Source organism: Talpa occidentalis, unplaced genomic scaffold (assembly GCF_014898055.3).
Source record: "Talpa occidentalis isolate TD23 unplaced genomic scaffold, MPIMG_talOcc4v2.1 talOcc4.8, whole genome shotgun sequence".
Taxonomy (NCBI): domain Eukaryota; kingdom Metazoa; phylum Chordata; class Mammalia; order Eulipotyphla; family Talpidae; genus Talpa; species Talpa occidentalis.
Window position 1 is genome coordinate 38,457,285 of NW_023605194.1, and position 26,933 is coordinate 38,484,217.

Below are 26,933 nucleotides of genomic sequence, written 5' to 3' on the forward strand. Positions count from 1 at the left end.
ATTGTTTTCCTACCAGCTCTAGTTTCAAGAACTGCCTCTTGTATTATCTGAGTGATAAGTGGAGGAGAACTGGAGTCCGTATTTGGGCTTTGGAAGGTATTGGGTGGGGAGAAGTGGGAATTGGCAGGTAGGTCTTGAAACAGTGATGAGTGGGGATGGCAGCGAGATGAGTAGAATGAGCAGAAGGAAAGTCGGGTGAGACCAGGGAATTCAGCCCACTTGACTCTGAGGTGCTTGAGTGAAAGGTCATTGGGGGAGAGGGAGAATTGTGATGAACTTGTGATTGCCTCCAGGATTCACTGCTCTCTGCGTTCATCCTAAGCCTCATTGCCTACACAGAAGAGTGAGATAAACCATATGCCAAGACCAGGACGGATTAAGGCTCTTTGCTAATACTAAGAAATGTACTGGGCACTTACTAAGTGCCAGGAATTGTGCTCAATACAAGTCTGTCCGGAAGGGACTGTTAATCGGCATTTTCTCGAGGAGGAAAGTGAGGTGCTATATTAATTTGCTGAGTTGTGGTAACAAATGCCACAGGCTGGGGGGCTTAAACATCAGAAATTAATTCTTACAGTCCTGGAGGCTGAAAGTCAGAAATCAAGGTTCCTTCGGAAGTTCATGAGGGAAGGATTTCCTTCCAGGTCTCTCTCTCCTGGGCTTCTAGATGGCCATCTTTTCCCTGTGCCTTCACATCACCTTCCCTCTCTACTTGTGTGGGTCCGGGTCTTCTCCTCCTAGAAGGACATCAGTCATTGGGTTGAAACCCACCCTAATGGCCTCATTTTAACTTAATCAGGCTATCTTTCCAAGACTATCTTTCCAAGTCCAGTTGCATTCTGAGCTGCTGGAGTCTGGGAGTTCATTGTGGATTTTTTGAAGGGGGACAGAATTCAGCCCCTAACAGAGAGGCTAGATACCTTGCCTAAGATCACACAGCTACCAGGCAGTCTGCTTCCAGAATCCCCAGGTTTGGTACATATTAGAAACAAAAACAAAGAAATACCAATACAGGATTGTACATTGTAGCCTATTTTAGATAAATCAGTGAGCTTTTTTACAAAGAAAAAAACTAATACAATGTGGTTGTGCTATTCCGAGGATAATTCCTAAATGTGTAAACTTAAACTTACTATCAGTTCCTAGTTAGGACCAGCAATGAGCTGTGGTAAGAGGATAAAAGCCTCGACTTCTGGGCCATGGTACTTCGGCCCAGTCCATGAGCTCATCTCCATGGATGTGTATATAACCTTATCGGGGTAGCTTCAAGGTCAAAGTTTCACACAAGGTCCCCTGTGAGTCTAGAACTTGACTAGTCCTTCCTGGGCCTCGTGCCTCCTCGGGGCAGTCTTTCTGAAACTCCAGGACTCCCAGTCTCTGATCTTGGACCACTGTGCTCTGCTTCCTCTTAAATCTGGAAACTTGGGTTCTGGTCTCAACTCTGCCAGAAAGCAATGGTGAGCTTAGGAAGGTCAAATGATCTTACCATTGCTAGCTGATGGAGGCACCGTGGTAAAATGACATTTATGGGTCCCCTAGCTCCAAGTGTCCCTGAGACACTTGCTGTGACTGTGAGCTCCATCACCTGATTGAGTCTATGACTCAGTGTTATAGCCAACTAAACTGCAGTGTCTGGAGCCCTACTGGATCATCCCCAGTGGCACCCAGAACCCCTTGGTTCATTACATTGTTGAATGCTGCTCAGCACCATCACTGCAGAATACATGGGGGACCATGCAGGACTCTCTATCAAGGAAAAAGAGAGTCTCTAAAGAGGGTTGGGTAAAGAGTAGCCATTTGATATCATGCCTGTCCTGACCTAACAACAGCAAAGCGTTAGCCTCTGCGATAAAAGATTTGTTTTAACACCTCGATATATAAGGCCAAGAGCTACAGGAGATGTGGCACAGGTCAAATTGAGGGGTAATAGCTTTAAAACATGGTGTCCTCCCCAGTGTGGGCTAGAGGTCACCCTGAGATAATGGGGGAGGCTCCATGTCCTTCAGCTGCATTTTCGCTGCACAAGTTTCTTTATATTTTCTTTACTTTACCTGTTTCTCTTCCTTTCCTTCCTTTCCATTTCTTCCTCTTTCCTTTATCCTTGTGTTTTTCCTTTCATGTTTTTTCCTTTTAAGTACCATTGATGTGAAATTGGCTTCAGTTTCTCCAGGGCTTTGAAATCAAAGGTGATCACCGGCCTGCCTTGTGGGCATCCCATTTTGTACAACTTCACAAGCACATCCTTAGTTCTTGGAAAGGTGTCAGCATACAGAAATCTCTTCTGTAGGTTATTCACTCATAGTCTCCCCTCTCTCTTACTTTTTTGGCCTCAGACTCTCCTGCTAGAGTTAATTTCAGCCTGTCTCTCATATATTACTCTTTCTGTAACTGTTGACATTCAGTGATTGGTTATACAGTGCAGTGACTCTATTCTTCAGAGTGATCACAGTTTAATACGTGATGTACGTATAATATACTTCTGTGTCTGATTGGGCTTTGTCTCTCAAATGGAGTATAAACTCTGAGGCTAGGGATTCTCTTTGCTTTTTTTTTTTTAAACAACTGCGAAGTTTAACATTGTTTGGCTAATAGTAAGTTCTCTTGTTTGTTGACTGAGTATGTGAGTGTGCTTATGTGGGCTTTCTAACTACTTGTAAGGTCAGTGAGTGGATAAGGCAGTCTTCTTTGCAACTGAAGAGACAGGCTCAGATAGCTAGGTGACTGGCCCAAAGCGTCTCTGCCTCCACCTTAAGCAGCTGTGGCTGGCTCCTGAGGTTCCTGCCAAGGATGTGCCTTTGCTGTGCTTCCCACCTCCTGCCAGCTGAGCCCCTGCCAGGAGCACTTTCGGGAGTGGTCCTGTTCTCTGCCAGAGCAGATTTGGGTGTTTGCTTTCCCTCCCAGCATCCCATGGACGTCTCTATCAGCTGAAGTGGGGTGTGGACTGCCCAGCCAGGGAGACCCTATGCATTGAGACAGCAATGTAGGCAGCACCCCTGTAGTTGTGAAATGGATGAGACAGCTCATACATGATGTGTGTAGATATGCTTGCATGCTTGACTCTATCAGGTATGTGGGCTGAAGGGTGGAACTGGGAATCTGGCAGGGCCTGGTCCATGCTCCTAATACACTGTATGAAGGAAGAGAACATTCCTAGGAAGGGCCCACCTCTGAACAATTTTTGTTGGTTTTGCATTGGAAGGGGGAGCCAGCAGTCATTAGATGCTTTCTGTTTGCAGGGCCAATTAGGTCCTTGCCTGTGGCATCTAGCTTAGTCCTCCCTGCAGCCCCTGTGGTGTAGATGAGAAAGCTGTGGGTCATTGTGTTGAAATGGCTCATCCAAAGTGTTGAAGTGGCTCATCCAGCTAGCAAGTGCAGAGTTCAGATTCAAACTTAGGCTCCTCCAACTCCAGCCTCCCAGATATTTCAGTGACCTCTTGGAAGTGAGGGTCTAGCTAGGGATGCCTTTCTTTCCCTTTGCATTACAATGTCTTTGCTGCTACAGATTGACCACGGCCCCTGGGTCAGTTTGGCTTTGTGCTTTTTAGCTGAATCTCCAGCCTTAAGAGCCTTTCCCAGAGCCCAGAAAGGCCAGGCAGTTTGTTCCCAGTGCTCTTGGAAATCGGCTGTGGGCAAGAAGCCCAGTGTCTGCTGAGGACTTCCAGTTACTCTCATTATCATAAGAGCTTGTGCTTGGTGCCCAGGTGGGGGCCCGGAAGGGCCAGGCCTGGCCTTCTCAGAACTTAGTCTCTGAATTACTAATGTGTGAGTGTTCCATTTTGGGCATATATAAGTTTTTTCTGTTTTGGCTTAGAATTTGTCCCACTTTCCTCTCTTTGTTCCTCACCTGGTAGGTTTATACATAAACACAGTCATGTGTAGATGGTGCTTGGCCATCTCAGGCCCTGGAGCTAATAAAGAGAAGAAATGCATTTGGTGAAACAAGATAAGCAGTAATTTAGAACCTTTCTATCTAAGCTTTGTGATGCAATCTCCTCCCGTGGAGGTTGAGTGGAACATGTGCACATATGGAAAAGCAAAAATGTAACCCCAAAAATGAAAATAAAGGTTAAAAAAAATTTCCTCACATGGAAGATTTATCTTTTGAATTCTGTTCAACTCAGACCAGTATTAGAATGTCTGTTCCTTTCTTCCCACAGACCAGTCTGGGTTGGCTGTGGGAAGGTCACATGTACCCTGAAGTCCTGAAGGGAGTTTGCCTTAACGGGGTGGGGAGTAGGTTCCTCATCCTGGCTCTGCCTCTCACTAACTGGAGACTTTAACTCACTCACTCTACTTCTCTGAGCTTTGGAAGCCTCATTGACCAAATGGGAATACAGTAGTGGACATAAATTGCCTGAAGGCAGGGGAAGTGCCAGACCTGCGATTTCTAGGTGGAAAGCTCTAGCTCACTTAGCATGACTCAGAGTTGCTCCTTCCCCATTAACAAGAAACTGTCTTTTTTAACCACCCTCCCCTCCCCCAAGACCCCCCTTTTTGGGGAATTGAAAGCCATTAAGGTTTAAAATGCAATTAGGAGCCTATCTTCCTGGCCTCGGTATGTCCTTCAAGGATCATCTCCCCACCTTCCTCTCTGTGCACTAAGGACATAAAGGAGGAGGAGCGAGCAGCCTTACTAGGAATGGAATCACTTATTTACAAAGACTCTCCCAGTTCCCCAAGGGCTTAGGATGCAGGTGCAACTGGAATCTTTTGAAATTCATGAGCAGGAAGGCTCACTCACCCCACAGTCCACACGAGGACACTCCAGCCCCGAGAGAAGCTATGAGATTTCTGTAAAGTCACACAGCAATTTGATGGCAACAGCTGGCCCAGGATTCAGGGTTTTGACTCTGATGCACCTTGAACTTTAACGTGCATGGGAAGTTCCTGGGGATTTTGTGAAAATTCACATAAGGAGGTCTGTGGTGGGGCCTGAGATTCTGTATTTCTGAGGTCAGGTGATACTGATGCTGCTGGTCTGGGACTTTGTTTGGAGTAGCAAGAGGCTGGGTCAAGCTCAGAGGCTGAGGTCTTTGCAGCTCCATCAAGCAGGAGTGAGCCCAGAACCTTCTGGTCTGATGAGAAGCCATTTTTCCCTAGACAACACACCAAGCAGGACACCATCCAGGCCTTCCAAGCATGTAAACCTGTGGCAGGCAGCTAGGAGGCAGGCCACAGCATGTGGCCACCACTGACCAATAAGTGAGATGACAAAGTAAGACTTTATGAAAAGCTCTCGTGAGTAGCGCCAGCAATGGCAGGCAGGTGTTCCCTCCAAAAGCTATCCACAGCTTAAAAAATAATTTAGAGACTGAGCACATAGCATGTCCTACCTCTGAACTGATTTGTGTATCCCAAACTCCTTCTCAAGGTCTTCTTTGTCTTGTGCCATGAATTTCTGGGGTGCTGCCTCCAAGCTTCCCCGACCCATTATCTTTGGTTTCCACTTGTTCAGTGTTGAAGTGAATGTCACGTCTTGGCCATTTTCTGCAAGCCCCCATGGCTCACAAGCCAGCTGCACTAGGCTTACCATCCCCATTCCACAGAGATTTGGATGCCTGAATTAACTCCCTCCTGGAGCAATAAACCACCCTGAGTGCTAACCTAGTTTGTATTTTTAGAGCATGCTCCATCAATTACTTAACTTGCAGAGCAGCGACTCTCTGCTCATCAGGGAGGTGCCGACAAGGAATATTCTTCCTCTGGCTTTCTGAGATGCCCCCTCCTCACTCCTGTCTCTTAAGAAGTCAGAGTTCTTTCTCATTGGTGTTATATCCTAGTGTTTAGGGTGAAGAAATTTCACCTGAATTGACAGTTGTGGCAGAAACACCAAGGCTCAGAGTGGGTGACAGGTCAGGCCCAGATGGTGAGTTCAAAGGTGCCAAGTGCTCCAGCTCCCTAGCCCTTCATTTCCCTGTAGGAGAGAGGTCATAAGAAAGAGACACCTTCCCAGAACACTCAAGGCTGGGGACCTGCTCTTTTTGAGCCACTGTTTTGCAGATTGGTGGCTTGAAAGAAGCCAGCTGGAACCACGATCTGTGACACCCTCGTGTGGAGTGATCTCCTGGCTCTGGTTTTTATTAGAAAGTTCAGCTGGAAAATCTACATGCTGGGAGAAGGCCACCAGGGCCACATTGGCCAGTGACTTCTGCCACACCTTCCCCACCTCAGGGAGACCTGTGACTTGAGCCCCAGACAAATTGCCTAATGACTGGTTTGAGTTTCATCACAGCCTCTCCCACCTCTGGCAGAGACCTTAGTGAGCAGCTGCCCTCCCAGAGTCCAGCAAGAGGCCGACTGGCTCCCAAGCTGGACAGGCTGGCAAAGGTCTCTCTGGGCCAGGGGTGTGGTTGAGTTGGGAGGGATGGGGTGCTCAGAGCTGCTATGAACCTCAAGGGTGGCATGGTTAGCCAGGCATCCTGATGTCCATGGATGTCAGTGACGTCTGTGTGGAGGGCACCAGGCAGGATGCTATGGATGTGAAAGGTTTCCATGGGTATGAATAGGTGTGTAAGTGTGTGTGTTCATGTGCCTATTTGAGTGCACATGTTTGTGTTTATGTTTGAAAATATGTCTGTGAGAATGTGTTTTTATGTGTTAGTATGTATGCTTACGCTGATGTGTTCATGTGTGCATGTATATAATTGTGCGTGCTTGCCTGTGGGTATGTGCATATTTTTGTGTCAGTACATGTACTTGTATGAGTTTGTGTCACTGTGTGGTCATGTGTTTATACAGGTGTTTGTGGGTCTGTGTGAATATGTAGGCCCGGGTATGTTTATGTCAGTGTGTGCATGTGTCTTTGTGTGCATGTATATTTACATGAATGTGAATGTGTATACGTGTGCCTGTGTATACATGACTGTGTCCTCAGTGGGGACACCCAAATAGCCGCAGTACTAGGAATCTGCACTTGGTAGCTTAGATCAAGTAAGGGTTGGGACAGAGACATGTTCTCTGTGGAATGGGTCTTTATTTGGGCCTACCTTAGATGTCCCCTCCACAGAGAAGACACTGGGTAGTACTCACAGGTGAAGGGAGAGGAAGAAAAAGCCAACAGGATCACTGAGGCTGGAAGCACAGAGTTTCTGGGGCACGGAAGCCTAGCCCAACCCCAAAATAAAGTTACTACTACCCTGGAAATGGACAGTAGGTAGTTGACAATGGAAATTCCATTGCCCAGCAATCTGTGCGTCTTTCCCTCTAATATTATAGCATTGTAAAGCTTAAGCCTGCACTGAATTGGGGGCATGGTCCTGACCTTGAGAACGACTCTTGGTCTCTCTGGGCCTCATTTCCCCACCTGTAAAATGAAGATCCTGGATCTTATACTCATCTCATAGGAACCTCTGGATTCCACATCAGCACAAATCACTCCACAAATGGCAGTCAGGGAAAAGTGTCACCATGGAAGAGCAAGCACGGGGATCTGGAAGGATGGGTCAGGGGAGGAAGAGGAAACAGCAAGGAAAATCTGAGAGGTGAGGGCATCTTTATTCCATTAATCCAGCACTTTCTATAGAACACTTATTTTTCTTTTTTTTTTTTCTTTTTTTTTTTTTATAAATTTTATTGTTATATTCCCCATACAATTGCAGCCCCCCATTCTGACCCCAATCCCTCCCCTCCCGCCCCCGCCCCCCTAAAAGTGTCTCTGGTTCATAGTTTTTTGTTGATTTTGATTTTCACTTTCTTATAGTTATTCATTTTCCTGGTCCCTTATTTAAGTTTTCTAGATTCCTGCTATGAGTGAGACCATCCGGTATTTTTCTTTTTCTTTTTGGCTTATTTCGCTGAGCATGATCCCTTCCAGCGCCATCCATGTTGCAGCAAATTGCATGTGTTTATCTTTTTTGAATGCTGAGTAATATTCCATGGTATATATGTACCACATCTTCTTGATCCAGTCATCTATTTTTGGGCATTTGGGTTGTTTCCAAAGCTTAGCTATTGTAAACAGTGCTGCTATAAACATAGGGGTGCAGGTGTTCTTTGGAATTGATGTTTCTGTGTCATTTGGGTAAATACCTAGGAGTGGAACTGCTGGATCATATGGAAGCTCTATGTTTAGTAGGTCCAGAAATCTCCACACAGCTTTCCACAGTGGTTGGACCAGTTTGCACTCCCACCAACAGTGCAGAAGAGTTCCTTTTTCTCCACACCCTCGCCAACATTTGTTGTTGCTAGTTTTTTTAATATGTGCCATTCTCACTGGTGTAAGATGGTATCTCATGGTAGTTTTGATTTGCATTTCCCTGATGACAAGTGATGTTGAACATTTTTTCATATGCCTGTTGGCCATTTGCATTTCCTCTTCAGAGAAGTTTCTTTTAAGCTCTTCTGCCCATTTTTTGACTGGATTATTTTCTTTGTTGTTGTTGAGTCTCATCAGCTCTTTGCAGATTTTTGTGATCAGTCCTTTATCATTAGTGTTGGGTGCAAAAATGTTCTCCCAGTTGGTGGGGTTTCTCTTTGTTTTTGTTATTGTCTCTTTTGCTGTGCAAAAGCTCTTTAATTTGATATAGTCCCAGCTGTTTATCTTTGCCTTCACTATCACTGCTTTGGGTGATGTGTCTGTAAAGATGTCTTTGATGTGCAAATCACGTAGTGTTTCGCCTATATTTCCTTCTATATATTTTATGGTTTCAGGTCTTATGTCTAGTTCTTTAATCCATTTTGAGTTGATTTTTGTGTATGGTGTGAGGTGGTGGTCAAGCTTCATTCTTTTGCATGTAGCGACCCAGTTTTCCCAGCACCATTTATTGAACAAACTTTCTTTGCTCCAATGCATAGTCTTTGCTCCTTTGTCAAAGATTAGTTGACCATAAATCTGTGGGTTTATTTCTGGATTTTCTATTCGATTCCATTGGTCTGTATGTCTGTTCTTGTTCCAATACCATGCAGTTTTGATGATTATGGCTTTGTAGTATAGTTTGAAGTCTGGGAGTCTGATGCCTCCATTCCCTTCTTTTTTTTTCAGGAGAGCTTTGGCTATTCGGGGTTTTTTGTGATTCCATATGAATTTCATCAATAATTTAGAACACTTATTTTTCTAAGTTAAGGTTGGCATTTTCCTAAGATGCAGCCTGCAGGGCAATCTTGTACACTTCCTGATTTTATAAATAAAGTTTTATTGAAATATTCCTCCCCATTCATTACATATTGCCTAGGGCTACTTTGAGCTCCATGCCAGAGTTGAGAAGCTATGACAGAGACCACCTGGTCTGCAAAGCCTAAAATATTTACTACAGCCTCATTATAGAACAAGTTTGCTACCCCTGTTCTAAGTCCTTTACAAACACAGACTCATTTAATCCTTGTAACAGCCCTACTAAGAAGGTATTATTCTTGTGTTCATTTTATAGATGAGGGAATTCAGGCTCAGAGTTATAATATAACATGCCTAAAGCTACCCAGTTAGGAAGTAGGAGATGGGTGTTGACCCAGGCAGTCAATTCCAGAGGCCTAGCATGCTGACTACTATGCTGTGATGACAGCAGGTCCTGGGAAAGGAGGGCAGGCTGAGAAGATGAATTTGAGTGCTGGGCTACAGAGCACTACCTCGACCTTGCCAGACTTTTGAGGGCAGTGATGTCTCAGCATGCTCCTTTGGAAATTGCCATGATATGGGTATTGAGGGACGAGCCTGCCTAATGCCTCCAAATAGTTAGGTCTATTTCTTAAACACTGGATAGTTTTTGGAGACAACACCTGCCTGCCATTAGCCAGGGACTGCTCACAAGAGTGTCTCTGTAGGACCACGTCATCTCACTTATCAGTCAGTTGTGGCCACATGCTGTGTTCTGTGTCCTAGCAGCCTGCCATAGGCGTACATGCATGGAAGGGCTGGGTGGTGTTGTGCTTGGTATGTTGTCCAGAGAAGAATGACTTCATCAGACCAGAAGATTCTGGGGCTATTGACCTATGTGGATTGAGCAGGGGAACTGTCAAAATGCCTATACCCAGAGAGTCTTGGATAAGAGCAGAGAGTTATGTGCAGGGGGGCTGGTGATTGTAGCAGGTGATGTCATGCACTGCCCATGTCCCTCAGCACGCATCACTGATCTCCCACCCAGCTGTTCCTACTGTCACCATCCTTCCTTCTCGCTCCCTGGCGCAGAAGTGAACCAGGACAGCTGGAAGTACCTGGAATCAATGTTCCCATGAACAGTCCAAATCATAGATCCTAAGGGAGTATAAATACCCTGAATTTCCACCCTCAGATGCCACATCTTTGAGGCATATATTCTATGCCAGCACTGCCCATAGAACTTTCTGCACTGATGGACACATGTTCTGTACCTGTGCTTTCTGCATGGCATATCTACTGGCCACATATGGCTATGGAGCTGCTATAATGTAGCTAGTCTGACTAAGGAACTGTTTTTTTTTTAATTTCCAGGATTTAAATGTAAGTGGCAGGGTGTAACTGTGCCGGCCCTGTTGAACAGGGCAGATCTGCTGTGGTTCCCAAAGGTCCCAGTGGGACTGAGCCTCAGTGTCTGCAAGCCCTGACCATTACAAACAGACCTCCTCTCTGACTGGCCTCTTTTCTGGAAAAACTGTTCTTTCAAGCCATATGAGTGAAGAGCTCATGCCATTTTTTTAGGTCAAAAATTGTTTGAATGGCAGTGCTTTCATGTGATTCATTCTGCACTGAAATCCACACCATGAGTCTGCATGGAAACCCCAGCATCTAGGGGTGTTGAGGTTTGTATTTGTACATATGTACAATATGTATGAGGGGGAGTTCTAATTGGCTTCTAATCCTGGCAATGCTTCAACATGGATATGTGGCTTTGGGCAAGCCACTGAACCTTTCTGTACGTCATTCCTCAGTGACGTACTCAGGCTAATCTTGCATGCACACTTGGCCCCGTGCCAGCCTACCTGCCTTGCAGAATGGTTGGAAGGAAGAAGGGCACTCCATTTGTCGAAGGACTAATCATTTAAAAGTGAGTGCAGAGAGAATGTGGACTCCTGTGGGGTCCATCCAAGGTGAAGTGCCTCAGATGCAGGTTCTCTCTAGGTGGAAGAATGCCTGTTTGTGGCTGGTGGAATCCAGATGGTGTGCCTTTGATGCTACAGGACTGGCATTCCTGGCTGCCCAGGCCCCTGGCTGCACATGCCCTGATGCTGTCTTGTGTGCTTGGACCTTTTGTCAGGGAGCACTTAGTGGCTAGCATGAGCTCCTGAGCAGGAACTCTGGGAGAACTTGCCTAGGCTGCTGTTTGATCAGATCAAGAGCATGATTTAACGGATGGCTGCTCAGGGCCTCACATTTGTTCCTGTCATCCACAAAAAGGCAGCAAACAGTTTAACGAGGTGGTGATTGCGAAGCTTTTCCTTCTTAGTTTTTTCCTGGAATGGCACCGGATTGGATGGGGACATTGCATTTGCAGGCAATGTGCATTATTCAAGCCCCCTCCTTCTTCTTGACCTTCCCAGAAGCTCAGAGGCCCTCTGAAGGTCCATGCTGGAGAGAGTGCTGACCCATCAGGGACTGTTCAGGAAACTAGAGCTTATGTTCTAGTTTATAGGGAGCTAGTTATAAAGGTGTTGGAAGCCATCAAAAGCCAAGCAGGAAATGGAGAAACCACCCCAAGAACAGCAACAGCAGGAAGCTGCTGCCAGCATCCCCAGGGTTAGAGAGACAAGGAGGAGGTGGTTCCCTAGAGCCTAGGATCTCCAGCAGCCTGCTGGGGGGAGAATGGGGGCCACAGAGGAAGGGACTCCCTGGGGAGATCAGGAGACCCAGAGATAGTAGAGCCACTGTGGATTCACCACCCAAAATAAAGAGACAGGGAGTATACGCTGGCTTCTCCCCTGCTCTTACCCTTGAGACATCTGTCTCTGTTCCTATTGGCCAGACCTACCAGAAGGCAGAATGCTTGAGGCAGGCTGTGGATGGGAGGTGGTGCTTGTGTAGAGGAGGGGTCAGGGCTGGGTCTGAGCACAGGCAGGCAAATGAGCAGCCCGGGGGCCTAAGAGAGCCTTTAGATGAGCTGTTCTCAGCCTGGGACCTGTGCATGAGCTTCGGGGAGTCTGCACCTCTAGGAAACATCGGTATGATTTGTTTTTATTTGTGTAATTGCATTCTCTAGAAAGAGATTCGGTGTCTTCAAATTTTCAAGGTGCTCTGTGCTTACCAGAAGCTTCAGTGTAATTGGCAATGCAAACACCTCATCTTATGCACAGGTAATCTAAGGTGCAGAGGAACCCCTGGCTGTATATACTTTTGGTCTAGGTTTTTTTCTGCTAACTGGTTGCTGTCCCTTCAGTTGTCCTAGCTGAGCAGGCCTGTTAAGAAGTCCCCCCTCTGTTCTTTGCCTTTCCAGAGGTTTCCAGAGGCAACTGGAGAGTGTTTCATCTTCCTGGGTGGCCTTCCTGATGTCAAACACACAGACCTGCTGCTTCCTCCATGCTTCTGCTATAGTAGCCACACCATTGGTCTGGTTTGCAGAGCTGGTGCTGGAAATAAAACCCAGGTCTCCTTCATTCTGTCTCCCTCCTTCAGTAAACTTGTATTTTGTACCTGCCATATGCCAGGAGTTTGCTAAGTGCTGGGGAGGCAGTACTGAACAATATAGATACTATTCCTTCTATCATGGAGGTGGTTGTGCACTCAAAAAAATAAGTAAGAGAACAAATATAACAACGAGTAGCTTCTGATGGTGATAAGAGCCAAGAAGATAACAGAATGGGGTGATGGGATAGGGTAATAGGTGCTGAGTATGGCAGTTATTTTTGATGGGGAAGGCCCTTCCTAGAAGGTGGTGTTAAAGCTGAGATGGGAGGGTAGAAAGGAGTCAGCTTTTCAAGGTTTAGAGAGAAAATATGGCAGATGAGAACAAGTGTCCAGTGCAAAGGCACTGGAGTGGGAATGAGGACCAACCCCCTCCCCAAATTACAAATAAAAAACAAAACCAACCCCCAAAAACCTAGTGACTAAAGCCAAATGAGAGTTTTTACCATCTTAGGCTCTTGACAGTCAAGGCCCAGCCTTGCCCCCTACAGATGCTTCTTGCCCAAGTGATTGAGAGCAAAGAGCCCCTCCCTTAGCCAGGCTCCATTCTCAGCAGAGTGTCTGACAGGTTACTAGAAGTTGACTTTCTGCCTTCCAAAACTGTGACTGGATTTTTTTGGTGTCTCTGAGATGCCAGGAGGACTGCAGATTGTTTCTATTCAGTCCATCAATTGCACAAAAGCCATGAGATCAAAGTGCACGGGCTTAATTTATTTTGTTTATTTTGCCAAGGCAATAGCTTCCTTGGACTGAAAGCTCTGAAGACTAAATGCTGAATGGAGAGGGGGAGCTTGGATTAAATGAATGGGCTGACCAGCTCTGACCCAGTTTCTACCCAGCATAGTGGTGATGGGGGAGGGAATTTCTTTTCAGTTCTCTCTGCTCTGGCCCAGGGGCTGGCAACTTCTCCAATCTGCCCTTTCCTGGAGGACAGCCTTCTGTGCAAGTCAGGCTTGATGGAAGTGTCCTTGAAGGTGGCTCATAAGGAGGTGTGCAGTGTTGCAGTTTATAGCTACTTTGTGCCCTGTCTGAGTTCATTCTTGAGTCTTTTGAGCCTGCATGATATTAGTCCACCACCTAGGCAGTGAGGGCAGATGTAAATTTAGGGGAAGTTCACTTTAATTTTTGTATGAAGCCATCAAATGTGAATGAGCAGGGAGAAGGAAATCACAGCTCCTTTGGACTGCCAAGGAGTGTACTTGAAATGGGGAATTATAAGGAGACCTGGAATAGGCAAGGAGGGCAGGGGACATTCTGACTGTTCATTCTCACCAGTTTCGTGCTTATGGTTGCAATGAGCAAGATGTGTCTTTGATAAGCTTGGTTCTTGGAGACCTGGGTTCCTGATCCTGGTTCCACACTTCATTTGATGTGTGACCTTAAGCAGGTTCCTTTTAGACCTCCTTTTAGAGGTCTCAGGTTCCTCACTTCTAAAATGGGGGTAATTACCATCTCTCCTGCCTCCCTGGTTGGAGAGTGAGATTCTAAAGGATAATAGGACTTGAAAATGCTACCATGATACAGTAGGAACTCAATAAGTACTTTTTTGCTTAAATAAAGGAATACATGGATAATGGAAAGAGACCAAAGTTGGTATATTATTCTGGGATATTATGACTTGAAGGAACATAGATTAGTATAAAAGTTACAAGAGGAAGTTAAGGCAGCCTCTAGCAAGGTACCCGTGAGAGCCACTGTCCTGGACTTGGCCAACTCTTTCAGGTGCCCTCATGGCAGGAAGATCAGAGTTCTGGAAAATTGCAGAGCATTCTGTACTCACAGGCTGTATAGCTGTGGTGCTTGGCATGCCTGGGTCTGTTGATGGAGTTCTTATTTCTTTATGTTGCTTACACAGCTGTTCTTAGGAGGACTTTAAGAAAGAGTAGTACCCAAGAGTGATGGAAGCCTCTAACCAGAGCATTTGAGTGTGCCACTAGTTAAGTCATTACAGCATTAGTCCCTAAGCGAAGAGGAAAAGGGTGAAGGCATCAAAAGTTCATATGTAGCCATTGCCAACAAATTGATTTTAATAGGCTCCTAGGAGTGAAAAGTGAAAAGTCCTCTAACTTAGGGCTGATCAAAAGAGGCTCAGGAAAGCTAGACCCAAACTGGTAGAAACTGCTAAAGATAGCTCCAGACCTTTGTAAAATAATAGGCCCAAACTTAGAAGATGAACAAAATGAGATAGTTAGGAAAGGCAAAGGTGACACTGTCAGTAGACAGAGAGGAGCGAGGTAGAAAGTGGGCATTTCTGTTTCCTCTGTCTCCCCCTCAGAATGAATCTCTTGATAGTGAAAAAGATCAAGCAAGTCTCTTGCAGGACACTGAGCATCATTTTCAACTGCATTTCTGGGGCCAGGTGGGTTCTAGGCAGGGTTTTGAAATCCGCTGTGGATATGAAAACAGAATTGCTTTGGGAAGTTCCAATGAAATAATCCTTTTCATTATAAGTTGCATCTTCCTGCTTCTCTGCATGCCTGATAATTTTTGATTGGATGTCAGGCATTGTAGATTTTTTTTTTTTAAAGATTATTTATTTATTTATTTATGTATACAGCACTGGGTACAGTCAGAAGCGCGGGAGGGTGAGAGAATTCACCAGAGCCAGAGCGGGGAGCAGAGCAGGCAGAAGGACTGACGTATATTGGGAGCAGCGGGCGGCAGGAGAGGTCTGCGCGCCATGTGGGACCCTTGCTGGCGGCTGGGGATCGAACCGACGCTGCTGAGGCTGTGTGCAGCTTCACAGCCCAGCGCTCAACCGCTGCGCCACCAGGGGAGGCCCTCAGGCATTGTAGATTTTACTTTGTTGGGTGCTGGATATTGTAGTGCTCCAATAGATATTCTTTTTTTTTTTTTTAAAGATTTATTTATTTTATTTATACAAGCACTGGGTACAGTCAGAAGTGCGGGAGGGTGAGAGAATTCACCAGATCCAAAGTGGGGAGCAGAACAGACACACTGATGAAATACATTGCTGAGGGGAGCAGTGGGTGCGGCAGGAGAGGTCTGCGTGCAATGTGGGACTCTCGCCAGCTGGGGATCGAACTGGCGCCACAAAGGCCACAGGCAGCTTCGCAGCCCAGCTCTCAACCACTGCGCCACCGGGGAGGCCCTCCAATAGATATTCTTGAGCTTTGTTCTAGGATGTGATTAAGTTACATGGAAACACTTGGATCCATTTTGGTCTTGCTTTTTATGTTTTTTACCAGAGCTGCCTTAACCTAGGGCTAACTTTTCCCGACTACAGAGGCGATACCATTCTTGGTATCCATATTAGTATCTTAGGACTGCCATAACAAAGTACCATAAATTAGGTGGTTGTAACAGGTGAAATTGATTTTCTCATGCTTTGGGAGGCTTGAAGTCCCAGGTCCATGTGTTGTGGGATAGTTTCTTCTCAGGCCTCCCTTTGATGTTTCCTTCTTGCTGTTTCCTCACACACTCATCCCTCTCTCTGTGTTTCCTGATCTGTTCTTCTTAAAAGGACACACGTCATGTAGGACTAGGAACCACCCTTTTGACCATATATTGATTTAATTGCCCCATTGAGGACTTTATCTCCAAATTCAGTTATATGCAGAGCCACTGAGGGTCAGGGCCTCAACATAGGAATTTTGATGGAATACGGTTCATCCTATAATAGTTCTCTACTTGGCATCCCATCAATTTTGAGGTTTCCTGCTCTGGCTGGTGGGACATATCTTATTCCCAGTCCCATGTGAGCTCCAGGGCTTGTTCTCTGCTTGTTCTCATCTTTCAGGATGGTCGCTCTCATTCTCTCACTTCCCACCCTCTACATCCCCAAACGCACACTTTGGGTGGTTTCCTCACCTATCTGAGCTGATTGATACTTAGCTAAAGACTCAAAGGGCCCCTCCGCCAACCTCTGGTGTGTTACCCTTGAACTTCTGCTGCCTCAGTCTCCCTGGAATCCCCCCTCCATCTCCTCAACTCAGGAGCTTGGTTCTGCCTTGGTCCCTTCCCTGTGCAGCAGCCTGGACATTCCTGGCTGGAGCCTGGGGCAATCCTAGGGCTTCCCTCTCTCGGGGATCCCTGTCCTGCCCTGCCTGAGCTCCAGTGTCTGCAAGCCCTTGTTTCAAGTGTCTTGTTTGATTTTATAGTTGTTTCAGGACAGGAATATATCAGGTCCTGCTACGTCCTTTGGAGAGTCTTTGAATAGAGGGGACTACCTCTATTTCTGGAACTTCTCATACAAGCAGGTATTTCTAAGTGGGTATTAGAAATTGGATTCCAAAATCTCCATTCTAGTGATTTTTTGGCTTATCCCTGGGAAAAAAATTTTGATTGGATTGTTCAGGTGAGTGATGTGAGTGCTTAGAGAATCAAGTGGTGGCCACAGGAGCCAACCTGGACTCCACACAAATACGTCAAGCTGGAGCCACTAATTATTAAGGGACAGAGGTCAACCTTTAAGGTGTCCTTTACCATAACTTAACCTAAAGTAGTGACAGTGAGTTTTTGCTGTGTACGAGGGCTTCCTCTGTATCAGGTTTTGTGCCACACCCTTGGAGACATGGATTTCTAGAGGATGAAAGTGCAGAGAGATGAAGGAACATCTCTGAGTCATGCCCTTAAACATGAAGCTGCACTGTCCGAAGTCTTCCTCAGCATCTTGATTAGGGAGGATTCAAGGCTTGGAACAACAAAACCAAACCAGCAGATCTGTTTAAGATGAAGGCTCTTTCTTTGTCCCTGCATTGAGATGGGAAGCAGATGGGGGCTACATACTAATTTTTGGAAGAGGCCTCATTTTTAGAAGGGAATCTAGAGATTATCCAATCCCAAATTTACAGCTGGGGTTGGTAGCAACCAGCAGCCAGTGACTTTATGGTGGGTCAGACTCAGGCAGACAGGGAGCCTCCCTGCCTGGATTTTTCATAACGACCCCAATTGCCAACTCCATATGAAAGGGTTTTGCCTGTGTGTTTCTAGAGTGTATAATTATCTCAGCAGCTCGATACAACCTTGTCGATTATAAATAAATCATCACCTCGCCTCCTCATCACCATCAAAATGTCTTTCACGCTCCAATTAAATTAACCAACTTACTTCATTCTCTAATAAACTTTTCTAAAAGTTACCCTCCCCCCACCAGTCTGTAGAGAAGGACCCTGTTTAGATATCAGTTGTGTGACCCTCCATGGGATCATCCTATCTGACTTAGGGTACTACTTGTGGTCTGGGTAACCGCAGGTGGTGCAGCCAGTCTTATTCTCCTGTTTGGGGGGCCCAGACTGAATGGGGGCCCAGGAAAGGAGAAGATGAAACTCTGGTAACCTCTCCCTTCCAGTTGGTGGGTGGAAGGAAGAGGAGGGTCTTGCAGAACATTGCTATAAAGCCCTTTGCTCTCTTGGGATGCCAACTCATGTCTAGAGCAATGAGCAAATTACAAGATCTGTGCTTTTATTCTCACTGCTATTAGCAGAGATTTTGTAGTGAAGGATATGTCGAGTTTAGTCAGAGCCAGGGGTATTCCTCAGGAAAATATTTAATAGGTTTGGTTTCCCGTGGTAAAAGGACTAGTGAATTTCAAACACATTTTGTGAATATCTTTGTGTTCTATTGCTTATCATCTATCTATTTCCCCCAGGGAGAAGAAAACAAGGCACCTATGTCTCTGCAAATATAGGTTTCTTGACTTGGTGGTGACTGGCTGCCTGGAGGGCAGTCACAGGGCAGCCTAACACAGAGGCATCCCGGAAGTAGATGAGAGGAGAATCCTCTTAATTTCATCCTGACCAGAACATAGGCTGGAGGACATTATGCAGATGAAGGAAGGAACACCTCAGTCCTGAAGGTGATTTGTCCACCAATGAGACCATGCAAATCACCAAAGAGGTCTCCGTGATGCCACATAACTGGACCCCGTCCTTATAGGTGGGTGCAGTCACTAAATTTGTTGGCCCACTTGTGCAGAGACTGCCTTCACCTGGACAGAGGCACTCTGTATTTGTGCCCCCTCTTCTGGATATTATTCTTGTACCCCAGACTTGAGCTTCAGAAGTGAGCTTCTGTTCTCTGAACCCTAATTTTGCTTTTCCATATAGCTCTGCTGTTCAGGATCTGTTCACTTTCTGTCTGGAATTAGTTATACCTTCTTACCTCCTCACCTGAACTACACCCACTTATAAGGATGGATTTCAGGTATGTGACATCATTGGTGGACAGATCACCTTCAGGGTTGAGGAGTTCCTTCCTTCATCTGTGTATTGTCCTCTAGCCCATGTACTGGTCAGGATGAAATTAAGAAGATTCTCCTCTCGTCTACTTCTGGGGTGCTTCTGTGACAGGCTGACCTGTGACTCAGGGGCCCAGGAATGATGGGGAGTGACTTCACCTGAGATTTGAGGCTAGATTCTGCTGGTTAGCTGGTCTGATAATGGATCGCAGGTGGCCCCTTCCTTCCTTGGACTCAGGACAGTGTGCCCCTTTGGGTGGGACTGAGTTGGGAAACCCCAGACATCTATAAGGATTTTTATTAGAAACAATATATGCTCTTTCTAATAGGTTGCTTAAAGTTTAAGAAGTTTTTTTAATGGTAAAATTAAATTTTTTAATGGTTAAATTATGTGCTTATGGTAAAAAAACTTAGAAAATACAAAAAAATTATAAAGAAAATCATCGTCATCTGTAATTCTACGAATGAGCACATATTATTATAAGGGAACGTTATTCTGACATGAGTGGGTATATGTGAAACCTTAAAGCATTAATTTAAAAAAAAAAGGTTACACATATGCTAAACTTTCAAATAATTCTTAAAGGTATAACATGAAAAATGAGTTTTTTCTACCCACCCTTATCCCTGAAACCTCTCTCCAAAGGAATCTACTCTAAAGATTCTTTTATATCTGCCCTGATGAGGGGACATTTGCATATACCAGCTTTATTTATTTATTTATTTATTTATTTATTTATCTTTCTATTTATTTATTTATTTATAAAGATTTGTTTATTATACAAGAACTGGGGTACAGTCAGAGGTATGGGAGGGTGAGAGGATTCACCAGAGATAGAGCGGGGAGCAGAACAGGCAGATGGACCGAAGACACTGCTGAGGGGAGCAGTGGGCGAGGCAGGAGAGGTCTGCCACGCCATGTGGGTATCTGCCTGGCCGGCCAGGAATCGAACCCGCACTGTAGAGGCTGCAGACAGCTTCACAGTGCTGCTCTCCATCCCCTGTACCACCTGGGAGGCCCAGCTTTTAAATGTGTGAGTAGCTAGACTTATTTGTTGCTTTTTAAACCTACAAATATATAATAGGCATTTCCTTTTGTTGCTACTGATGTTTCAAAAATATTTGTATGCACCCTCCCAGGTCATCATAAGGATGTTCAATCTTTGTTCTCTGTGGTTTGACATTTAGTTTCTTTCCATTTGTTATTAAAAGTAACACTTTATAATTAGAATAACTTGTACAAATAATTTTGTCCCCCTCTGCTTGTTTTTTCAGGACAGATTTTCAAAGAGTGTAATTATTGTTGCAAAAGACACTGACTGTTGGTAGATATTGTCAAACTATGATACTTCTTTTTTAAAAAAAATTTATTTATATATATTTTACATCACTGTTCATTTTTGATACTTCTTTTTTTCTATAGAAATAGGCCTATTTCTCTTGCCTGTAAATTCTTTTTGACATTTTGAAGATTAAAAAAGTACTACAATGAGAGCCGATCTTTATAAAAAATTCAAACAATACAGAAGTACGTGGGCTGAGAGTAAAAGACTTCCCTCTGTCACTTCTCTTCTCTCCTTTGAAATAAGCTCTATTTGAACCAAATCAACATTCAGACAGACCTAATTTCAAGTTTGGGTGTTGTGCTGATTAGTTGTTTTATGGTGGATGAGTTATGTAGTCGCTGGGCCTTGGGCTCCTCATCTGGAAAACAGATGTGCAAACAATCACCTTCTAGGCTGCTGTTAGGATGGTGTGGGTGTGTGGTTAGGGCTCGGTCAGTGGCAGGCACGGTGGCAATTATCCTCATTGTCGAATCACAGACTACTGTTCTCTGTGTGTTGTGTAATCCACACACTAGACCGAAGTTGTTCTAGGAAACAATCCTCTCATGCTGATGAATGCTGGGCCTTCTCTGCAAGATTGCTTTCAGGCTCAGCTGACAGAATCATAATGTGGTGAGTTTCCCAAGTAGGAATGGGGTTTCCAGGGACTAGAGGAGCTGCAGCTGTTTCGACTTGTATCCCAGTGTGGTTATGCAGGCCCTTGGTGTAGCAGTGTATAATCACCCCTTTATTAGGATAGACACACCCTGAAGTACTACTTTGGAGATTTTGACATTAAGGAAGAAAGAAAAATCAGGAGAGAAGTCCCATCTTGGATGGGCATTTACTGAGTGTCCCCTTGGAACATCAGCCTGCTAGAATTGTAGGTCTGACACCATAAACCCGGCTATTTATATTGCACTAAACTCTGCAAATATCTTTAGTAACACTAAGCCCTGGGTTGTTTTAACAGCATCTCTAATTATAACCTTTTTAACGTTTACTGCGCTGTCATGCCACCCTGATTAAAGTGCCATGGTTAGCAAGGCTGTTTGCACCTAGTGGCAGCCGTGCTGACGAGAAGGTGCCACTAAAGCTGACCTTCCAGGAAAAATCCCAAGGAGCCACTGTCCAGCATCCTGGGATCAGACACATCCCTGAGGAAGCGTTTCTCAGGTGGTCTTCAAGCCCAGTGGGCGACAGGAAAGAGCAAGCGAAGGCACTACCCCTCCCCATAACCACGTTCCTGTTCTCTGGCCTCAGGGTCATTTAGCCTACATGATCAGCAACTACACTGAATGCGCCTCAAGGTGGGGCAGGCTCTGAGAGAGCTCGGTTAACAGGTAGAAAATTATTACATCTATTTGTCCAACATTTGTGGGGACTCTTCTGTGGGAAACCCCGTATTATAATAACAGTGTCTAACTGTTATCAAGAACAAAGGGGATGGGCACTGATGCAGATTGGGTTCTTCCCTGCAAACAGACACTGCATCTGGACCCCAAGATGCCTGTTAAAGAATTAGCATCTGTGAAAGGGGGGCATAGGTAGGAATGGACCAGACACCAGAAGATGGCTGTTGCAGACCCCATAAAGCCTCCACCAGGGAGCTCGGCCTGACAATCATGTGACAGGTTTAATGTCCTTGTTGAGGAAGGTCTGGATCTCTTTACACCCCCTCCTCTGGGCAGTAACCAGATGCCGACTCTCCAAGAAAGGGGGTAACCTTGGGTGAATCCATTCTCTGTAGCTCAGGCTGACCCTGATTGCTGACAGCTGGAGGCTTTGTGCTGACCCCACTCTCAGAAGCTGCATAACAATTCTTTCCTGAAGGGGAATCTGGCCAGGGCCAGGCACAGCTTAGTGAAGGCGCTTGAGTTCTTCCTGATCCAAAGGCCACCTTGGCGTTTGGTAGACACAGAGAACAGGGCGAGCAAAGGTGGGTAGGAAAATACTGACTGTGGAAATGAGAGCAGTGTGAAGAGCACCACACTTCCATGCCCAGGTAGAGACCCTGTCTCCTTGAGAAACAGCCCAAGGGACACTCCTTATGTGTAACTCTCCCAGTTGTTTGCTTTCTAACTGTTCTCTTAAGTTGTCTTTTCCCTCCACCTTTATGGAAACCCCACCAATCTGCTGCTGTCTTCCCAGTCACCTGCAGTGGCCTTCGCTCCTTGTCCTCCAGCCATTTCGCCTGGGGCAGCTGGGGAGATTTTTCTGCTTCTTTGCACAGAGTTTGAGATTTCAAGTCTTGTCCTTGGTGAAGATAGAGGTCATTTCTCGGGCGGCTGGCTGACCGGGACCTGGGAAGTCTTGATCCTGTTTTGATCGAGCACAGGCTGTTCTGAGGTGGATGCAGGGGGTCTGGATAGAACACCCTAACTCCTGTATTTGGAGGAGATACCCTTGCCCTCTGACTGGCCTCTGGGAGAAGTCAGAGAGCAGATATTTGTGGGGCGCTGCAGCCCCTCAGATGGAGAAAGCTGTTTTCAGACCTGGTGGTTTGTCTGTTTTGAGCTGAGTGTTCATCGGCACTGACTACACCGTTTACTAGTGGCCTGGAGGCTTCTCCTTAGTCAGATGCTGAAGAGAAGAACAGGGAACCAGAGGTGCCATCCCCAGGAGACAGGTTACCGGGTGCTTCCTTCCCGCTCCTGTCTTCCTGCTCAGCATCTTTCCCTTTTGTAAGGCCCTTCCCTCTCCCTGCCTCAGGCCTTCTGCCCTTGGCCAGTCACACACCTTGAGTCCCTGTTGCATGAAGCTGGATTTCCTCTCCAGTGTCCTTAAAGGACCTGGCTTGGGTGTCATCGTGGTATTTTGGGATTTGACGAAGGAAGAGAGATAGAGTAGCCCCGTGGCAAGTTTGTGGCCAGCTTCCTTCGGCCTTGACTGATGACTGTGGTGACATCTGTGGACAGTAAGTGGGTCCCTGGTGCAGCCCCGTGTGATTGGGTGTCTTGAGTTATTCCGTATCAGCAGTCAAGAAGCCAGACCGCTGGCTGTTAGTTGTGCTAGCCTGTACCTAGTGTAGAGTTAGGGTTTCAGGACCTCCTCCCCCAGCCTCCCTCCCACTCCATGCTTACTTCTATTAGAAAGCAATACACAGCTACAATGACAGGTACTCCATAGGTACAGTAATAGAAGTATTCAAAGGTAGAGATCTGGTGAAAGGATCTCATAAAAAAGACCATTCACTGATATTTTTCTGATCTATGTACAAATCAACCATGGGACCTTTATATATAGTTTTATTATTCCATACATGCTTGCATCACCCATGTGTATGTGTCTGTGTGTGTATGAGAGAGCGTCTGGGAGTCTTTCTGCAGAAGATCAGAGGGGGATTTTTTCCCCCCTTAATCTCCCCAGTACAGCTCAGCCAGCCTGTGGGACCTGTGTAGGCTCAGCACACAAGACATTCGTGGAGCTTGCCTTGATGGAAACTGGAGATATACCAGTCACAGCTTCCCCCTTTGGCTTTCCTAGGCCTTTCAGAACCTGCACAAAGCCTGCTTTCCATCTCCAAATCCATTTCCAAATACTGCCTGGTGCTCTTTGCTGTTGAGATTTTACCATTCTAGGTCTGTCTGGGGCAAACCTTGGGCATCTCTTAGGTGCTCATGCAGTTGCAGTTGGGTTGCTATAGAAACCGAATCTCACATGTTGACTTGGGGCCTCTTCAGTTCTCTGTACCCTGCCCTTGGCCTGGAGATACAGGTGATGGCGACACCTTTGCTCATGGCCACAGCTGGGAATTCCCTGTGCTAGCCAGCAGGGCTTTTCAAGGTCCTTACTGGAATGATCACAGCAGGCTGTGGCTAACAGCTGGTTAACTCTTGGGGGTGGGGAAGTGTTTTTCCCCTCCATCAAGGAGGGAGTGGGGAAAGCCTTCACATTTAGATAGACAAGGCCTCCCAACTGAGTCTCCAGGCTCAGCACTGCTCACCAGGTCAGGGGGTCTTCCAGCCTTTGAGGTTGCCTGGAGAGCTCCCAGGATAGCCCTGAGAGTGAGTGGGAACACTGGGGCTGATAACAACCCTGGCGCAGCCTTCACATGGAGTCAGATCATGTGGCATTTTACACTGGCAAACCAGCTGAGAGAATAGTGAATATAATTACCATGTAGTCAATTATGGTGGATCCAAGTAAGTTAACAGGTGCTATTTCATTATTAATTCCAATCCAAGAGATTAGTTGCTATTTAAAGATTTAGTTGCTTGGTCACCTACACCATACTTCATCTGGCTGCCGGCAGTTTTTGAAAAAGAGAGAGAAAAGGTCCCTTTCTCTTCCCCTTCCTTTCCTTCCCACTGCTCATCCTCAGAGTTTACTTGGATGAAACATTGGGTGATTCTCAGAACTAAATCTCCTTAGAGCAGGAGTCTGGACAAGTCGCCACAGTAATTCCTCCTGCCGGCCAGTTTCAGCCCCATTAAGCAAGCTCCTAGCATGTGTTGTCACATTTCTAGATGAGAGCTTTGTATTCTCAAAATAAACCTTTGCAGAAGGCATTTTTTTAATCCACATTTCCCATGAGGAGTTTGGGACTCAGGGGTGAAATGGATTGTCGTAATTCACCTAGCTAGGAAGATGCACAGGTAGTTTTGACTCTGGCCTCTGAGTCCAAGCCCGATCCCTTCATGTTCCACCTGAGAGTCAATGCAGGGCCAGGTGGGCCTGGGTTCTTGTGTGTTGAAGTCTCCGCACTTCACCAGGGCTGTCATTCTCTCTGAGGGACAGACATCCTCTGTGGCTCCAGCTGAACTCTTCTTAAGGAGAATTTTGCAAGCCATCACGCCAAGACATAAGTAGCTCTGAAAATGCCCCCAAGGGGGCTTAGTGATGATTTGAAGGAGGCAGTTATCTGTATACATGGGGCTTCAAGACCAAGAGAAGCCAAGCCCCTGGCTGCAGGAGTGTCCAGAAAACCTGCTAGGCCACCTACGAGGCTAGTCTTTGGGAAAAGCATTCAGCGGAGGCAATGAGAGCCTCTGGAGGAAATGGGTGCATTTTCTCTGGCCAGGTTACCTATCTGTGTTCTTATCTACTCTTGGATCCTGCGAGATCCTGGGCCATCACCAAGGTATCCACATCATCAGGTAAACACATTAACTGAAGAGTGAACACACACTAGGGAGAAGGACACTCCCTGTACCTTGGCCACCTGTGTGGAGTGAGGGCCCCCAAGCCATGATGGTGACAGGGTAAACAGCAGGTGTCAGACATGTAGGGAAATGGCTTTACAATCACTGGACAGGATCAGGAGCCCCAAGAAGTTGGATGGGTGAATTGCCACCTGGTCTTCTGTTGGGGTGTGAAAAGGGGAGAGGGTATAGGGGAGACCAGCTATTCAGGAATTACTGTGCCCAGTGCACAGGGGTGGGAGTGTAGCCAGATGCAGTGCCAGTGACTCTCCTTTGGGAGCATTTGTCATGTCCCAGGCTCCAGAAGAAACCCTTTGTGTGCTCTCTTCTGGTCCTTGCAAATTGTCCGATGAGGCCAGTACTATAACTGTGCCCATTGTGTAGTTGAGGAAACAGGCCTTTGGCTACTGAGTCTTAATGTGGCAGATCCAAATGGAAAGCCAGGCTCATCTGACCCCAAACCTGTGTCCTCACTGGAGTTGTGTGGCTGGGAGGACAACGGAGCAGTGAGGCAAGAGAGGGCTGAGGCATGGAAAGCACATGGCCATCCGGGAGGGTGGGGAGACTGGAGCGGGAGTGACTGCTGCTGACAGAGTTGTAAGGTTGTAGGTCCAGGTGGTGGTGGGGGGGCGTGCATCCTGAGTGCCGGGCTTCCTTTTGGGTTCTTCAGGAATCTGAGACAAGTGTTCCTGCTCTTGACTGTTCACTCCTCTCCTGCTTCTGGGTCCAGAGAATCCATTCCTTGCAGCAGCTGCTGTCGTCTGGGAGTGGGGTGGGGCTGGTGTGCGGGCTGAGCATGATGCAGTGGGTGGTCAGGAGAGAAAGGCCTTGGGTGACTGAGATGGGTCTTGACACCATGCGTAAGGAGACACCTCAAAGTTCCTCAAGTCTCCTTGTGATCTCTTTCCTGACTCCCTCATCACCTCAGAACTATGAGTGGCCCCAGAATTCTCTACTGCTGGCTCAGCTGGGGAAGGTGCCCCCACAGACCTAGGGAGCTTCTGAAGCCGTTCTAGGCTGTCGTGTCTCACTGGGGGGAAGCTAGCCGGATGGAGTGAGTGAAAGCCACATGCTCCTCCTTCTGCCAGCTGGGGACCCTACCTTTGTTTGCAAGACAGAGAAAAACATTTCTGTCTATTGTCCAAGCCTTCTATTTATAACCACCAAATAATTAAGCTGATCAACCTTTCCAGGTTGAAAAGGGACCACCTGGCTGCTGGGCCATATGGTGAGTCTGCAGGGTCGCCGCGTGGCTAATAGGAGGAGAGAGGAGAGTTTGGAGAGCTTCTTGTTGATGTTCACACTTCATTTCTTCCCAGTGTGTTTTTGGTCAACAGAAGGATTAAAAATAGCATTACAAATTTCTGCTCACTGAATGTGTCCCTGGGGGGCTCCTTGGTCCTATTTGCTTGCTTCCCTGGTGACACAGTGCGCTCAATTCTAAACAGCGTAGGGAGAAGCCCTGCTGAAAACTTCATGTCCCCTCCCTGACCAGTTTCTGAAACACACCATGACCTCAGCCTCTTGTTACCCTTTGCCAACACCCAAGGGCTCCTTGGGCAACAGCTGTGCAAATTTCTCTGGGGCTCTACGATGTCACCTGCAGACATTTTGCTCATGATACTTCACCTTCACTCCGGTTCCTCCTTGGCTTCCTATTACATGGCAAAGTTGGGACTCCCTTAGCCTGGCATCTGAGCCTGGCATCTGAGGCCCCTACCTGAGGCTCTCCCAAGCCA

At 46.4% G+C, this 26,933-nt stretch overlaps 1 protein-coding gene across 20 annotated transcripts in view; it reads left to right on the forward strand.

Annotated features, from left to right (window-relative positions):
• KCNMA1 (potassium calcium-activated channel subfamily M alpha 1) overlaps window positions 1-26,933 on the forward strand; it is a 696,711-nt gene that overhangs the window by 140,516 nt on the left and 529,262 nt on the right. The window contains exon 3 of one of the 20 annotated variants that reach the window (XM_037497371.2): window positions 18,138-19,027. The exons of the other annotated variants lie outside the window; for them this stretch is intronic. The gene's annotated coding sequence lies outside the window, so the exon portion shown is untranslated. Of the gene's footprint in view, window positions 1-18,137; window positions 19,028-26,933 lie in introns of those variants that run through there. 20 annotated transcript variants of the gene reach the window in all.